We start from the raw sequence: 12560 nt of genomic DNA, 5'->3' as shown, positions 1-12560 counted from the left end.
ACAAGGGTGAGAAAGAAAAAACATCGAGTGTATTTCTTACATAGTCATACTCACGGTTTCTTGCATAAAATATTCTGTTGAAGACAAAATGACATCTTTGGTAATAAAATACCGGAAAACTTGTCAGAACACTGTACGTATCATGTGGTTATTTCACTGACGTTTGTTGAAGATTTAGAAAAATTAGGCTGACTTCTTAAGCAGCAGTTGTGAATTCTTGTGTTAAAATCACTCATGAGTTTACTGTTCAGAATTGTGATGCTACCTGTTCCTCACCTGATGGCTTTAGCTGTCCTGAAATTAGGCCAGTATCCTTGAATATTGACTGTAATTACTAATCCTGAGCTTGCCATTATATTTTCAGTGAATGGAGGTGTAAACACTTTCTGAAAACCACATCTGTGCTGAGAGCACTTTGGAGAAGTTTTTCAAAATGGCATTATCTCAGATCTTCCCAGGTGCTGGAAAAGAGATAAGCCCCAATTCAATGTCTCAACAGAAACTGGGCAGGGGGAGGAGGGTGGTAGTAGATAAATTTAGGCAGACTGGTACAAAGCTATCAAAAGAAACCAGCCTGCGTTTTGGGTCCACACACTTAGCATTTTAGTTTCTGTTCTCCCCCCGACCATCAAACAGAATAGCAATTAGATTAAGATTCTAAGTCCCCTTGTTTGTATAATTTCAGAGTTTAGAATTGGAAAAAATTAAGTTCACAAAAGAAAAAGAAAAACGGAAGAAAAATATTACAGAAAGGTAAAAGAAAATGAGGGAACATCTGCTAAATATTACTAGCTTAGTAAACAGATGGTATTAAATATAAAAATATAGTAGTTGAACAGATTTTTAGTCCAGTTTGGACAGTTCTGGTTATTTGAAATTTGCACTCTGAATACCACCTCATCATTGCAGATTTGTCGAAGAACGTAGATGTATGGGAATAGAAGGTATGACATTGTCATCTGATATGTAGAATGGATTTTGTAGTTCAGATTAGTTGCTATTCATCTGGTCATCAGAAAAAAGAAAGATCATATTCATCTGGAAAACACTCCAAGAAGTGGAAAGAAAATTACATAATTGAGAATAGGAGCAGACTTTCCTTATCTGTCCAAGCTATGCCTCGGGATGTTTTGTTTGTTCATTTATATCACACATGACGCCGTGTGGAAAACAGGGTACTGCTTTTTTTGCTTGCCGTCTTCTGCTCACACAGGCAACTGCTCCTGTTAGCGTGGATACAGAGATGTTTTTCTTCTACCTCAAGTGCCCTCTAGCGTGCAGTATCTGTGCAGGTTGCTGTGTAGAAGGAGGGGAAAGAAAAAGGGAAGAGGAATATTCTAGCAACTGCTATCCTAATTTCCGAATCGCTCTGCTTTCCTCCCCTCCTTCCTCAGAGGGGTCATTTCCACATAAGTGTTTGGCAAAACAAAAAAAAGTGCTGTTGCTTTTGCATGAAAAACAAATCACTCATTTACTAAACTGGGAAACAAATGCTAATCCTTTCTTGGGGGTTTCTTTTGAACATTCATCATCATTTTTTCTGAAGCTGCATACAGTCTAGTAATCAGACAAACAAAGGAAGGTAAGTTGCTCCCTAGGAAGACATTCTGTTTTGTTCCTAAATCCACCCCAGACTGGCTATAATGCTTTTGATGCAAACTGATTAACCTCTCCATGGGTTTTAAGTTTGTGTCTCCATAAAAGTGCATAATACTTCTTTCTTGCCTCAGGGGGGTAGTATGAGGCCTAATTGAGGTTTATAAAACAATTTCAGTTCTTCAGATACAATTTGGTATACACTTGAACTGCCTTTCATCTCACATCTACTAACAGGGTTTCAGATTCTCTTTGGTAGTCCACAGGGAAGCTAGGATCGGGATCTGTGTGTTCATAAACATGTCGTTAAAATGGTTCGGTTATAACTTGTGCATTTGCTTAAGAGATGCTGAATGGGAATGAATGGGGAAAAAATATTTAGAGAAGAAAAATGTACCTATTTTGGAAAATAGACATATGAATAAACATAACTGAATAGTAAGATACAATTCCTGAACACTTGTTTTGGGGCTCTTCTCCCTACATTTTAAAACAAAGTAACACAGCAGATAATTGTAGGCACCTAAATTCTACTTATCAGTCTTGGAAAGAGAAGGAGGCACTTGTGAACAAATGTATACATTGCTGTTCGTCGAGAGGTAGGGATTTGGACACTTGCTATATCACTTGGATATTTCCTTACTATTAACTGTAATACAACTCCATTAGTGCACTCTTTAATTATTAAAGCATTATGGAAGATAGCTATTGTTGGTATGCTTTAAAGAAAAAGGAACTTGAGGCTCAGAGGATCTGAGTGATTTTCCGAATATTAAAGAATGGGATTACAACCCAAGTTTTACAATAAATGTTAATACCATCTGTTCCATTAAAATGTTACTAATAATCAACAGTCAGAATGTACTTTCAATGTATTGCCACAATGTAGATGGAATCCATAGGTTGAAGAAGTAGGAACTAAATATGTATTTGGAAACAGAATAGAATTTAAATAGTCATTTTAGAAGTATGACTCAACTTGGACCCTAACAGTAAAAAGTTAAGAAAGACCTTTTGGGCTAGAATTCTTAATTGCATTTGATTTTTCAAATATACATAACAGATTCTATGACTACACAACAAAATCAAGCTCTCCAAATTGTAATGAGAGTTTTCTGAGAAGCTAACAGGGAGATTCGTATTCAGTACAGCAGGCACCATTCTGGAGATCATTTGGGAATGAATTCATAAGACATCTAAAGTTTTGTTTAACTCCTCAGAAGACCAAGACAATTCTATTATTGCAATTTAGGTCTCACCAGCCCTTTCTGTATTTCCAGGCACATCAGTTTTCTTATGTGAGTCTTGCAATAATCTTGTGAGATGAGAAGATACATTGTTACCTTGATTTTATAGAGTTAGAGCTTGAAAGCCAGAAGGACCCTCAGAGATGATCTAGTGCAACCAATTCATTTTTAGAGAGGAAGGATTGGGTAAGGCTTTTTAACATCAGAGCCTATGGTTGCATAGCTGGTTCTTGATAAAGTAAATATTAAAAAAAGACATCTTGGTCATTGGTCATTTATGAATGTCAGGATGCCACTTGTCCTGGCCAACATGGCTCAGAGAATAATTAAGAAGCTAATAATCTGATTACTCTTTGAGACAGGAGATCAGAAAATGGGGGAAACAAAGTTAAACAGTTCAGGTACAACTAGCTAAATCAGTGCAATCTAGACAGGCTCAACTTTGGTTTTCTGGTGAGATTATGTTTACTCCTCTCACCAACACTCTGTTCAATCTAATAATAGGTCTTGTCTTGGTTGAATTATTTCAGTAGCCTCGAGTCCAGCTCACTCACACAGCCTCAGTGACTCCTGCAAAGCAAATCTGGTATGCTGCAGAAGTTTGGAATGAAAACTGTTAGGGAATCAGAGGAAGACAAGAACAGAAGTGGGGAGAAGGGTTAAGCACTCCTATGTTCTGTTGAAGTTTTCCCTGGTGTCTTCTGATAGGGAATCCAAGCAGAAACAATACCTTACTTCAACAGAAGTGTTAAGACTGACTCCTACATTTTCCAAAGGCAAAGGCAAAGAAAAAGTAATTTATGTAATTCGCCAAATTCACAAAGTCTGGTGAGTTTTTTTTTTCCGCATTGCAGTATTCTTGTTTCTTCCTCCAAGTTATAGAACTTTCTTTCCCCAAATAAGGTACACTATATTTTTCACTTGATTGTTTTCTCCTTGCAAATTATGTAAGGCACACTATCACTTTCCTGGAATAGAAAGTGATAAAAAAATGATTCTGGGATCTGTATGGAGTTTTCTTAGTATTTAGAGTTTAATACTGTGCCAAACATTATAGAAGTTGACTTGTATCTGTTACCTCATTTATTCTCTATAGCAACTCCTTCATTTCTCAGATGAGGAAACTGAAGGGAAATGTATTTTACTTCTGTAAATCCCAATTAGGCTTCTACTTATCTCTTCAATGTCACTGCAAAGAACAATTTATTTGTCCAAAATGGAGACTCTCAAACTGAACTTTAACTCAATCACTTGAAAATGACAGCTCCTTAGAGCGAAGCCTCCTAGAGCAAGAGATTTGAAGTCAAATATATTTAGGCTCAGGTCCTGGTTGAATACCACAGGTTCTGTAAATCAGACCAGTTATTTAACACCTGGGATAACCTTCTGAGTGTTATTTGTCTTTGTGTACGTGAATATTTGTCAAAGCATTCTTGTAGGAGTATCAATGAAAGGGAAAAAAAAGTCTGAGATTTTTCTTGAAAAATTGCATTAAAAGGCAAAGTATTTTGGTCCAAGAGAAATTTTAAAGCCCAAACATATAAGACATCTTTTAAAAGTTCATGGATTTTGTGATTGATGAGCATAGGAGCAGGTGTTTGCCTTGGTTGCCAATTAGGACATCTGCGTTCCACATCTGAGTATCTGCATTCAGTTTCAGGCCCTGGCTCTTGCCTCCTGCCTCCTTGTATGTGAACTTGAACAGGCAGTAATGGTGGATCAAGTAGGCTGGAACTGGCAGTCAGAGTGTAGGCCAGGATTGAATCTCCAACTCCTCGCTGTAGCATGGTCTAGCTCTGGACAGAGTAGGCAATTGAAGAGTAAACCAGCAAGTGTTTTGTTTTTTCCCTCTCTTCCATTAATTTTTTTAAGATTTATTTATTTTTTTATTGGTAAAGCAAATTTACACAGAGATAGATCTTCCAGCTGCTGGTTCACTCCCATTGGGCTCCAATGCCTAAGATGGCTTCAGATCAGCCAGGGAGTGACTCAACCATCCCATCTTGAACCCGGTGCCACTTCCTGCTTCCCCTTTCCCACAGCTCACGAAATTGGGCAGTTCCAGTTATCCATCAATGAGATATTATCTCATGGCCACTTACCTGAGAATCCCACCTGGGCAATCTCTTGCAGCCCTACCTCCTTTGCCCCCACCCACCTACCTCTGGCTCTCAGTCACCAGTCCCTGGGGCCCGCCCGCAGCCCCTCCCTTCTCCTTCGTCTGCTTTCCACTTCCCATTGCACCTGTCTCTCCTGGACCTCCTCCATCTTAACCCCCTTCCCCTGCCCTGGCAGCCGCCCTCCTGAAACCATGGCAGGAGATGTTTCCTTTCTTGTTCTCCTGCCCACACCCACTCCCGTTCCTACCCTGTTACGATAAAAGGACCTCCTAATATCTCACTGTGTCTGGTATTTTGGCTTGCAGTAAATTAATCATGAAAGGAGGACTTGGCTGTGGGAATCAACTGAAGGAAATCAGCTGTGCATTAAGAACTGTAAGCGTCTGCAGGAACTTTAACTGCATTTAAAACCTAACATTTTGCTCTCACGTGAGTGTAGGCTTCGGAGGGTTTAGGACATCCTTCACTGCTTTCCCAGGCCACCAGCAGGGAGCTAACTGAATGGGAAGTCGAGCAGTTGGGATGCGAGCTAGCATCCATATGGGATCCCAGCATGTGCAAGACAAGGATTTAGCCACTGAGTCATTGTGTCGCGCCCTCCTCTCTTTTCCTCTTTCTCTCCCTGTCTCTTACCTGAACTTTAAATACTTCAAAAAAATTAAACATAAATTCCATTTTCTATGAATGTTTTAAAGTTCTGCGTACATGTTAACTTTCTCCTAAATGAACCCACAAACACCTAAGAAAAGCAGATGAATGGGTTACAGGTTGCTCTGAGATCCCTACATCTGGGCTGCTCTCTCAGTTGTGTGATTTGGCCCCAAAGCTACACAGACCATTCAGCCAAATTTCAGTTAGTCTTTTAAATGATGCCACCCTCTGTGGCATCTCTCCTCTTTCCCCAAATCATGTTCTAAATAATTGATGCCTTATATATACAAATATGTTCATTCCTGGAGTTTGCAATTGAATTTTTTTCCTTATTGGTTTGCCATCTCCACCCTCATTACAGCAAGACTGAAGGTGACTAATGTTGAAGGAGGAGCTGCCTGTACTCATCACATACCTAAGAACAGGGGTGAAGACATTGTATTTAGCTATCTACATGAGAAATAATGAGATATGGAGGCATAAATGAGAAGGAGGAAAATGCTAGAGCGAAGATCTCTGTAGAACAAGATTTCTAGTTCTTTAGTGCAACAGGCCCTGATGTCAGTTTGCAGCAGTAGGTAGCACTGGAATGGACAGGGAAGAGAACTGGCTAGCCTTGTGGTATTCAGAGCACTAAGCAGGCGGGTGCTTGGACAGTTCGGAAGCACAAGGAGCACCGTGGGAACAGTGGGTCAGCCCGATACTCATTTCTTCTGTAAGGGTCTCCATTTAACCATTATCCAATGGAAGTCGTGTGCCTTGGAGGAGGACACTTCATTAGACATGCACATAGAAGGTTTCAGAAGCAGAAGTCTGGACATAGATGTCTGGGTTGGGGCTGAAGACAAGGGTCTGGCTTATCTGGGGACGTGCCTGGAATCTGATCCACATAGAAAAACACTGTATTGTGTGTTTTTCTTTTGTATACAGATGATATGTCCATATGGGTATGCATTTGTTTTTATGCTACTAGTGGTAATTCTCAAGAGGACAGGCCCTACCTTCTTGGAATTGCCAAGCAGTCAGCTTGCAGAATAAGCTCTGAGCATCAGAGTGAACTCGATGAACCTATGCCACTCCAGATAGTGTACAGCTTATGACTTGCATGCCTCAGTTTTTTTTTAAATTTATTATTTTGTTTTTAAAGATTTATTTATTTTTTATTGTAAAGTCAGATATACAGAGAGGAGGAGAGACCGAGAGGAAGATCCTCCATCTGATGATTCACTCCCCAAGTAAGCACAACGGCCGGTGCTGCGCCAATCCGAAGCCGGGAGCCAGGAGCTTCCTCCAGGTCTCCCACGTGGGTGCAGGGTCCCAAGGCCCTGGGCCATCCTTGACTGCCCTCCCAGGCCACAACAGGGAGCTGGATGGGAAGCAGAGCTGCCAAGATTAGAACCAGCACCCATATGGGATCCCGGAGCATTTAAGGTGAGGACTTTAGCCGCTAGGCCACCACGCTGGGCCCACATGTCTCAGCTTTTACTCATATCCCCACTTACACCCTGGTGGATCTGCTGGCACATGATTACAGCACAAGCCTTCCTGCTCACTCTCATGTCTCTGTATGTTTGTTTGCTTGCCACCTTCACTAGACAGAATCTGAGCTCCTTGTGAAGCTAGGGACTCTATTGTTTATTTCTGCAGACCACAAACCTAACCCAAATGCTGAGTCATAGTAAGTTTTCAGACATTGTATTGCTTTAGGTATTGACCAAAAACTAGGAGTGCAAAAATAACTACAATAATATTGTCAAAAGCTAGCTAGAAATAGACACAGATTTGGAGACAGAAAAATCAGATGGCCCAGCAGATTGGTGTAGCAAGCTTGAAGAGGATACCAGATTTCACTAGAAAATAGAGAAGGCGAACAGGGGATGGCAAAACAAAGTGAAAGGAAACAAAATCAAGAAATACAGTCTCTGGAACTGAAATAGAACAGTGAGGATGCCAGACTGAAAAGCAATTGAAAAACTTTAAAAATCCTTCCAACTGACACAATTAAGAGTGAACACAGGGAGTCCATTTATCCCAAATGATAATTTGCGTAACAGTAATAGTAGTGAGCATAGTGATAATAGTCATAAAAATATCATGTATTAATGAGAGCCCATCTGCTCCTGCTTCGTGTCTCTTAGTACCTGCATGTTTACTAAGCAAAGTTCCATTCGTGAAGTGATACCTCAGCAGAACAGTCTGTCTGTCCCTGTGGTCCTCTTGACTCTCCTGTTACCCCATCCCAGAGAGCGAGCTGGGAAACAGAATCTCAGGATGCTTCCTTGCTACAGAGCTATGAGTTTCCTTTAAGATGAAAGAGAAATACCTGCTCATTTGTCTTGGAATTCCCAGTAGCTCAGTGAAGATGCTCAATAAATTTTCATTGATTTATCTTCTTATATCTAACCTACAGCAAGCTGCAAGACAAATAATTCCTTCTCATGGCCCCACTTGTTAGATGAGAAACTGGAGATGCGTAGTCAGGGTGAAGCCGCAAACACATCTCTGATATTTGAACACATTAGCTGTTTTCGTAGTGCCACTGGAGAATTGAACAGTTACCAAGGTCACATTGCTTATTAATTACTTACGTGAAAATTTCTAACGAAGCATGTTCCTTTCGTATTCATATAGAAAGACCAAAGAGTCTCATGCCAGCGTACTGCTTTGTGATGCTTTGCAAGGATCAAGGGCAAGACTTAGCACTTTTGAGTCGCTCTTGAGAACCCAGAGCACCCTTTCAAATTTTCAAGAGAAGGAAAACAGGAAAGGCGTTTTGCATCTGGAAATAAAAAAAAAAAAATCCACGTGTATTCTAAGGGAAAAGGAATCCATGCATTGCTGATTAATTTACACTTAAATCAATGAAGTGTTTTGCAAAAGATATTTGATGTTCAAGAAGCCTTTTTACAAGAGCCTAATGGGACTTTAAAGCTGTTTTTGTCTTAGGAAGAGGACTTTATTTCCCTCTCCGTGATCTTATACCCAAATGATATGATTTCAAAGTCTCACTTCTGAAGAGAATCTTATTGCTCTGAAAATCTTTCCATGTATGCACACTCAGAGGTAGTTAACCTAGATTTTACAATATTACTACTAGTTTTTTCATCTATCTGTCACCTCTCTATTTAATTTGCCAGTAGGCTCCTCAATCAAATCAGCAGATAAACTTGGAGAGACTCGGAGTATTGGAGTGATTTCTGCAGAAAGGCCAATGCCTCAAGAGTTCTAGCAAAACTTACAAGGTTTCCGTAAGAGTGGAGAGGATCCCAAAGACGAGGACAGGGAGTAGGGTGATTGGCGTCCCCCAGTGTACAGAACAACCGAAATGAAAACAGAAGAGGCACTGAAGATGAAGGGTAACAAGAATTAACTGAATAATCGCTGTGCATATATATATATATATATATATATATATATATACTTATATTTTTTAAATGTTGATTCTTGTAACCCATTTGAGGATGAAGATGTTACTACCCCGTTTTTCAGATTTACACTGTAAGACTGGAAAAGCAGGAATGACTATCCTAGCTCCCTCATCTGCTAGACAGTAAATGTAAGCTTTCTACCTATTCTTTGCTTGTAGCCCGCAGATACTAGGGGATCTAGGCTGCAAGTAATGGACCACGTGGTCGTTTCTGATGGGGCACAGGTGTAGCCAGTAAATAAATGGGAATGTCATTTGCTTTTCAGTTCTTGTTCAATGCTGATTTTGCAGAGAGAACATTTCAGTTCTCCAGGAGCACTGATGTAGGTAACAAGCAGAATGCTGGCCTCAGGCTCAGAGCCTTAGGCAGACTATAAGTGTCTTGTTAGAAGTAAGAGCAATGATTTGCATTCATTCAAGTTATCTCTAAGTTTACCTTGCATTTATGGCAAGGAAAAATGATTTTTGTATTTTGGGGTATGGATATAAAGTTCCATTTTAAAACATGTTTATAGTATGTTTTTAAAGGAGTTGATTAAAATATTATATCACACAGATGGTGTGCAGGAAAAAAATGATATAGAACTATATAAATTACTCTAACTTGGCGAGGAAAAGAATAAATCCACAGCCTTTGTAAGTATGCTATCAGTTATCAGATAAATTGTTCCCTTACACTTAGAGGTATATACACTTAAAATAGTGCACCTGAGTTGAACTTTTTTGCTCAATACCATATGATCAGATGTCTCTTCTTTGACTTCCTATGAAATCAATGCTTAGAAATAGAAATGTCATATCTGGGAGTTATAAAGTGTTAGAACACTGTAACCCATTTCAGTGGACATTGCACTAATGTGTTTAGTGTCCAAGTTCAAACAATATTATATTCCTGAATCTTTCCCTGCCCCCTCCTTACTAATATTTCAAGGCAATAATAGTCTTTAGTTTGCATCCTGGATATAGTTTGAGGAAAGTACAACTGTAGTCTCTTTTTTCCCAGAAAGACTGAACTAAATAAACTGTATAAATCTTCCAAGTGTACAGGTTTGGAACAGACCATGTGAAAGCAAACTGAAATGTGCTCCCCTTTTTGTACCTATTTTATTTGGTTTATCACCCAGTTTTATTTGGGGAGACATTGTGGAATTCTTCAATGAAAGCTTATTCTTATTTTTTTCTTTGCCATTGCTAAGGAAAGTCAACATATTGCTCATAAAGTGTTAAAGTCTTTATGAACTGCTGATAGATATCAAGGAAATGCTCCGAGGATTAGGAGGTGATATTGTGGCAAAGCATCCACTTCCTCTAAATATTGCCTTCAGTAGCTTTACAGCAAATATTGCTACAGAAAGAGAGCATAAATCACTTCAGTCCCCAAGCACCTAATACTGAAGTACCATTTATGTTTTCCTTTTGTCGAAATTACTAACACTACTAAGGACAAACGTTTTAGAGAAAGAAGGGCAGCAGAGAAGGAAATAAATGCTAACTGCTTGCTGGTCCCTTTGCAACCTTTGGTTTTGTTTGGCATGCATGGGAACCCCGGGGTCTTGAGCACCTCTGTGGGGATCTCCAGAGCTGTAAATCATGCCTGTCCCTCAGCAGAGCCAGATGTGAAGCACGCAGTTCTGGAAAGCACTGGAAGAATGCAGCTTGGAGTTTGGAGTCGGCTCTGTCACTTGCAGGTGTATGATCATTAAACTTAAATAGCTGATGCTCTTCTGTTCAATTTGTTTCTTTTTTAAAAATTAGTTTCTGGTCATCATTTCTCTATGAATTAGAACAAGACCCTCCTTGTTCTCATTCCTGCTTGCCCCGGGGATTACTTCTTGACAGTTGAGTCAGTCAAGATGGGAATGCTAATTTACTTTAGCAGTCTTTTGTCTTCAATTTGTCAGTCTTTTGTCAATGTCGCTTTGATATCCATACAGAGTTTTTTACTACTTTGTTCTTTTTCTGTTATAATCATCTCTACTCTTAGTGAAAGGTACCGTTAAACTTCCCAAACCTTGGGCATTACATTAGTAATTTGGGGAAAAACTAATTCTTGTCTCATCTCTCTCATTATATTGGCCTGAATTTTTATGACATGAAATGTGAGCCTTTGTAACAGCCACGTGTTAGCTGTGCAAACACAGCCTCAGTGTTTCCATTGCTTGTATTGTCGCACGAGGTTAAGAGCAAGACACAGGGACTCTTGTTAATTTTTCGGACATATTTAGTCTGATGTCTTAGCTGTTGTTTTACATAGTATTGCAAATAGAATGAGGACCATACGACATGTGTGTGGAGGGCAACAGTTGCTCATCAGCAGACATCATGGTGTGGTCTGCCATTCTCTTCGGAAATTTGACCGTGTATATTTCTCATTAAGAGTCAAGGCATTACTTGAGGGCTTTGCAGTAACAGTGCTTAGTCGGTCTCATTAACTCACTAGAAGTCAGCATCTTATTAATGTACAAATAAGCACATTATGAATACATCTACATGTCTATCCAGTTTCATAAAGTATGTATTAAATTTTCTAAGGCACGTAATAAACATGTTCCGTACTTAATACCAGGCACAGATAATTTAGAGGTGAATGAATCAGGATGCCCTCCAAAACTCTGTCAAGTGGCAGAGACAATGTGAACACATGATCTGGGTACAACAACCGATCTCAAGTGCCAGAGCTAAACAGATTGATGGAAACTGAAGGACCAAGAGTCAGAGAGCATCTTCGAAAATGTCACTTCACCTTCTACTGCCCTGCAACCTTCTAAGGCACAGAGGCCTTTCACTCCTCTGACAGCTATCTAGATGTGATTGGAGCACAGGATGCATGGGAGAGAACAACAAGAATGGTAGATCATATGTAAAAAAAACAAACACAAACAAAACAAAAAACTACACTACATTGTTTTACTTATAGGCATCTTGTCTTCCAGGCTAAAAAAATCTGTTGAGCTGCTCCCCTTTGTGGGGGAGAAAATCAAACACACTCATAAAAGTAGCTGTTTAAAAATATACCTAGCCTTTTGGCCCGTGAGTTAAATCCTAAGTTGGGATACCTACATTATGCATTTGAATGCCTGGTTGGACTTCTGACTCCACTACTTTGAGTCCAGCTTCCTGCTGACACACCCCCCAGGAGCCAACAGCCCTGGCTCAGTGCTTGGACCCTTGTCACACATGGAGATGTCTAGATGAACTTCTGGTTTCCTGCTGCTGGCCTGCCCTAGCGCGAGCTGTTGGGAGCATTTGGACAATAAGCAAGTGTCTATCTTCTACTTTTCTGCCTTTCAAATAAACTGACAATAATATATAACATATAGCCTTGAATTAGGTGAAATATATTTAGGGAAGGAGCAGTGGGTGTCAGGAATGTTATTTGGAAATTATTTGTAATGCTGAACAAACAGAACCCTCTGGTACGGATCTTATTAAGTCCAAGGTACTGAGAGGTTATATAAACTGCCTTTGGTCACACAGCTGCTTGGCTTCAAGACCCTGTCTTTAACCAGTATATTACAC

This window comes from Ochotona princeps, chromosome 16 (genome assembly GCF_030435755.1).
Source record: "Ochotona princeps isolate mOchPri1 chromosome 16, mOchPri1.hap1, whole genome shotgun sequence".
Taxonomy (NCBI): domain Eukaryota; kingdom Metazoa; phylum Chordata; class Mammalia; order Lagomorpha; family Ochotonidae; genus Ochotona; species Ochotona princeps.
Note: the sequence above shows the minus strand (reverse complement) of the source record.